Source organism: Miniopterus natalensis, chromosome 1, assembly GCF_054644295.1.
Source record: "Miniopterus natalensis isolate mMinNat1 chromosome 1, mMinNat1.hap1, whole genome shotgun sequence".
NCBI lineage: Eukaryota > Metazoa > Chordata > Mammalia > Chiroptera > Miniopteridae > Miniopterus > Miniopterus natalensis.
Window position 1 is genome coordinate 160,773,559 of NC_142081.1, and position 6,051 is coordinate 160,779,609.

The following is a 6,051-nucleotide window of genomic DNA, read 5'->3' on the forward strand; positions in this document are numbered from 1 at the left end:
TTATGAGTTTTATATTCAATTTTAATTATTTAAAATTTTAATTATGAACTGATAAGCAATTATTGATAAGTTTTCATACCATACCATAATTTTTCGTTAGATTATGCTACAATGATAAAAATCCCAGTCTCTCAGGGGCTTACAGCACTTACAACAAAAATGTTTTTACTTTGTCAACTTTATTAGCTGTGTGCTCCACATTCTCTTCCCTTCATAATCCAGGTATAAAGTAGCCTCTATATGGAAGTTTGTAATTGTTGTGGAGAGGGAAAAGAGAGAGAGCAGGACCTAGGATGACTCTTCTTAGAGCTTCTGGCCAGAAATGGCACACATAACTTCTGCTTACACTCCTTTGGCCTATGCATATAACCTGGCAACACCTGACATCACTGAACTGAGAGATATAAACTTAATGCAGGAAAGACACCATGAGTCACATGGCTAAGTCTGACATCACAGGATGGGGACTTACCAACGTTTCATCGGAAGAAACAGCAAATATGTAAGAATAATACATATAATGTAACATCATCACATATCATAAAATCTGAAGGAAACCTTAGAGACCATCTCGTTCATCTCATACAATCTCCTCTGTGGGGGAGAAGTCAGAGACCTAGAAAGGGAAAATGATTTACTGAGAGTTATATAAATAATTAGGGTCAAAACTCTGGTAAAGAGTCCCCTGTCTCTCATTATAGTAGAATTTACTTTTTTTACATGAAAAATTTATAAATGAAAAAGCAATAGAGTAAAGCAACTCAACTATGAATCTGCACAAAAGAAAAATAGATGCCAAGAGTAACTAATTCAACCAGCAAATTCAAATGTATGCTACTAATGATGAATATCGTTTATATTCAACAGAGTACTTAAAAACACGTAAAATTATTTCTATTTATTTTTGGAAACATTAACAATTGAATCTTGATTTGTTCTTTTAATGATAGATTTAAGAAGATTATGGAGACAATGTTAATAATTCAGAATAAACTATGGCTCTGGAGCAGAGTCAGAAACATCAGTATGAGCTCATATTTAGCCAGATGGACAGACAGACAGATACAGAAATAATGACAGGTATGTGGATATACATGGGTGAGTATACAAACCTACATTTTTCAGTTGTTCCCTGAAACAGTCTAGAAGCAGTGATACCCCATTAGCAAAGAGCACACCCAGTGCTCAGAACTTTGTTTCTAATAACACTGTATTAAACAGAACCAGAGCTCCTTGAAGAAATGGCAGTTTCCAGGTCTGGGGGAGGGAAAGGACAAGATGAGCCTGGAGAATTTTGTAGTGCCAGAAAGTTAAGATGTGTTCAAAAAACAAAGTTTAGGGGCACATCAAAGGGACACAAGGAGCCAACTTGAGACCTCCAAAAGCCAAATTGGAATAATTTAAGTCACAATAATCAATAATGTAGCACTGAATTACAACCCAAAGTATAAAATAAATATACATGAGTTCATAGTGGTATAAATAAGCAAATAATAAAATGATAAATAATTTTTACAAAAGAAATCTGAATATATATGTTAATACTCATCTTTCCAGGAACTTCATCTCCTCCCTCACTCTCTTTGAGTATGAGCTGGATTTAGTGACTTGCCTCCAAAAGTAGATATGGAGAGGGAAACGTAGTAACTGTTTAGTGGAGAAACCTGGCAAATACTATCTTAACCAAGTGCACACTCTTAACATCCCTGGTGATAAATTATGTGGCTGTCATGTACCTCCTGACAGAAAATGAAAAGAACACTTCATACACACACAAACACACACACATCTGAGTGTCTGCCCAACAATTCTGGTTGCCTAATCTCTGGAACTATGCAGCAAAAGACAGTGGAAGTCAGCGAGCTAGACCATGAATTTTCCAGGCTGCGGTCTCAGAACCAGAGAGGACACTGGGCTCCTGGATCGCTCTTAGGCTCAAATGTCCAGGCAACTTCAAGAATCTGCTTCACTCACAGAAAGCGGGGAAAGCTGGGCTCCACGAGTCCCACATTTTGGAATGTCTTCTTCCAAAAGTTTTAAGTCCCCATCTGCTGCCTGGACTGCAAGACCTTCCAGGCAAGGGTGCTCAGACCTAGTCCCGTGTAGGTCCAGTTATGTGGAAACACCTGACTCAAAATTTTCTAGGTCTGCCCTTGGGACCCTCAACAAGCCATTCCATCTCCATTTCTCCCCTCACGGGCTCTCTTCCATCTTTGTGATGATTGCAACAAATGTGGGAAAGTATTTGATATATTCAAGATGCAGCCAAAGTGGGGGTTGGGTGAGGATAGGGGGAGAGTGTGGGACGTAACATTCCAGATACAAAAGGAGCCTATTTATTTCAACTTGGAACAAAAGCTTTTGCAAGCATCTTACTTAAAATAAAACTATAAAGTATTATTATTAAGGACAAAATAAAGCTGTGGAATAGCATGTATAGTGTGAAATCAATTCTATCATATTATAAAATAAAAAATACACAAAGTAACAGTGCTATAAATGACTTTTAGGTATGTAAATTCATAGACAATGGTCTGATACCAGTGACTACCTCTGGAAACAGGGGGAAAAGGCCCAATATTGAATATAACATCTAATTTTTACAGGAAAATTTTACCCTCCAACTCTTGCACTTCCTCAATTCAGTAACCTTAATCATGCCTTACAGTGCTTTTGTCCCGACCTCCTAATTCCCGCTTCCACTTATGTTTCTCCACACTTGTTAAATTTCTTACACTCTTCATCTATTGTCCTCCTAGACTGTGAAATTTCTTCCAGGACCAGTGGTTTTTCCCCATTAAATTAGTTATCCTCACAATCATCTCTATCTTCCTGTCCCTCACATTTCTTCGAGAGTTTAGTTTCCTTAGAGTTCTAAGGAAAAGCTACATTTTATATACCCTACCTATACCGAATGTTTATTCTTTTATTAAGAATTATCATAATGCTAAAATGGATCTTTAAATGTTTATAATCCACAACTCAGAAGAGTATTAATGTTTCTATTAATAAATTAGCCCATTAGGAATGAGAAGTCCTCCACTGAAGTGGGGGAAAGAGAACAGTGAGACTTTCACAGAACCTACAAAATTTTCAGGATGGCAACTATTCTTGAAAAATAACAGTCCTGAACAATAATATTAGTTTTTTAATTTTTTTTATTAATTGCAGCACAGAGAAAGGAGGCAAAATATTTAAAGAAATGTATGTTTTTTTAGATAGGCTGTTGGTTTTACACCAAACGAAAGGAAAAACAGGTGTTAAGCTTTGAGTCTTCATTTCTTCTTTTTCTCAGTGTAAGCTGAAAAATAAAAGTACCAATATAAGTATCATTTGTAAAATGGCATGTGTTTTTCCAATATATTTAAATGAATGCCAAATGGCTTAGAAAGTCTTTCTGCAATTTTCAATTTTCACCAATGAAAATAATTCAAGCTTGCCCTAGGCTCATGGCAGCTGAATTCTTCTGCTGAGCTAGGGAAGAAGACCCCCCACCAAGTATTGTAAAGTCCTCTCTTTATCACTGGTGTCTTTATACTCCTCAGGCTTCAAAGTCACAGGCTTCCATCATCACTTCTCAGGATCATTTACTTAACACCTATTCCTTACCTACATTAATTATAAGCAAGGTGTCTTATCCAAGTAAGACCTCTAGGAAGAAAATCTTGCCATTTAAGACTAAAACGAACATTTGAAACAACCAAATTTGCAGAGATACGAACTTCTTCCTTGCATGAATGCACAATATGTAGGTATTATCATGTGGGCAAAGAGTAAGTTAAAGTCTAGTAGTGGAATAAGCATCATGCTCAGTTTGGAAAATATAAAAGGAATTTATGCTTAAAAATCATTGGACAGACTTCTGGTCAAGATGGTGGTGTAGATAAATGCAGCCCTCGAATCCTCCCACAACCACATCAGAATTACAACTAAACCACCAGCATTCAGAACCACCTGAAATCTGGCTGAACTGAAGTCCTACAACTAAAGAATTAAAGAAGAAGCCGCACAGGCTGGTAAGAGGTCTAGAGGTGCAGAACAGGCTGGTCTGACACCCAAGTGCTGTGTTTCTTTAATCAGGAGGGATATCTTGGCCATGGAGGTCTACATGAGGAGAAAGGGGACCCATCCCCACACCAGAACCCTCAGCCGAGGGTTCCAGTGCAGAAAAGAGAAGTCCCCTTAACTTCAGGTTGTAAAAACCAGCAAGACTTTTTGGCTGAGAGACATCGATGCTGCTGGAGTCCCAGGTGTTCCTCTTAAAGAGCCATTGCACAGACTTACTAAGACTGACTCCCTCTAAGCTTCAGTGCTGGGGCAGCAGCTTGAAAGTACCCAGAGACATACAGGGAAGAACTAAGTTGTCTGGCATCAGGGAAAGAACTGGGGAGCAGCTTTCTCCCACACAAAAGTGCTGGCAGACATCTTTGTTCCTTTGCTGAGATCTCCCTGCCACAGTGCTGACAGGCAGTCGCCATATATGAGTTTCCAACAACCCGGCTTAGACAGTTCACCCATCCCCGGTGACTTCCTGTGACCCCTCACCACCTAATTATCAGCCCCACCTGAGCTGTTTACAGTGGTATTTCCATTTGAATGGCAAGTCGTGGCTCAGGCTTCAGAGTCTTTTAAATTCTCTCAAAGAAGTAGCAGCTGGCCTCAGCATGCCCTATACCTCTTGATAAGAAGTGTCCTGCCTAAACTAGCAGCAGCCTGCCTTGGTTCACAGCTTGGCCTCTCCTGGGCACCTCCAAGTCCAATACAAGTACCAACCATCTGCAAATTACTCTGTAGCTCATTCTGGGTGGCTACAGGCAGGGCACAGGCCATAGCTGACTTTGTACCTCCCAGGAGCCCCAGAGACAGTGCACCCAGTAATTAGCTTCAGATCATGCCAGATTAAAACCCTACCACATCCACAAGTGACATACTTAAGGGGCAGACTCAGAGAGCACCAAAGTATCACTGAAGCAAGTCTTGATCCACAGGCATGCTCCTATAGCTCTTCCACTGTAGTTGCAACTGGTCTACACAACCGATTGGCCTGAGGGTCAATTCCTCCCAGTGATGCCAACAGTAATCAAGGCTCAGCTACAACAGGACAGTGCACACAACCCACACAGGTAAGCACCTCGAGTGCCCAGCTCAGGTGAATGGAGAGGCTAAGTCACTGGGCCCTACAGAGCACCTACTCCACAAGGTCATTCTACCAATTCCAGGAGACACAGCAGCTCTACCTAATACATAGAAACAAACACAGGGAAGCAGCCAAAAGACAGAGACAAAGAAACATGCCACAAGTGAAAGAACAGAAGAAATCTTCATAAAACAAACTAAATGAAATAGAAGCAAGCAAACTACCAGATTTGGAGCTCAAAACAATGATTATAAAGATGCTCAAGAAACTTAATGAGAACTTCAAGGAACTTTGAGAACATCAACAACACACAAAAAAAAAAGTCAGAAATGAAGGATACACTAACTGGAATGAAGAATAATTTACAGAGAATCAACAGTAGACTAGAGGATGCTGAGAATCAAATCAGCGATTTGGAATATGAGGAAACAAAAATCACCCAATCAGAACAGCAAAAAGAAAAAGGAATCCAAAAATATAAAGATAGTGTAAGGAGCCTCTGAGACAATTTCAAGTATATCAACATTCAAATCATAGGGGTGCTAGAAGAAGAGAGGAAGCCAGAAATTGAAAACCTATTTGAAAAAATAATTACAGAAAACTTCCCCGACCTGGGGAAAGAAATAGACTTACAAGTTCAGGAAGTGCAGAGAGTCCCAAACAAGATGAACTCAAAGAGGCTCACAGCAAGACACACCATAATTAAAATGCCAAAGGTTAAAGACAAAGACAGAATCTTTACAGCAGCAAGAGAAAAGTAATTAGTTACTTACAAGGGAGCTCCCATAAGACTGTCAGCTGATTTCTCAACAGGAGCTTTGTTGGCCAGAAGGGAATGGCAAGAAATATTCAAAATGATGAAAACCAAGGACCTACAATCAAGATTACTCTACCCAGCAAAGCTATCATTTAGA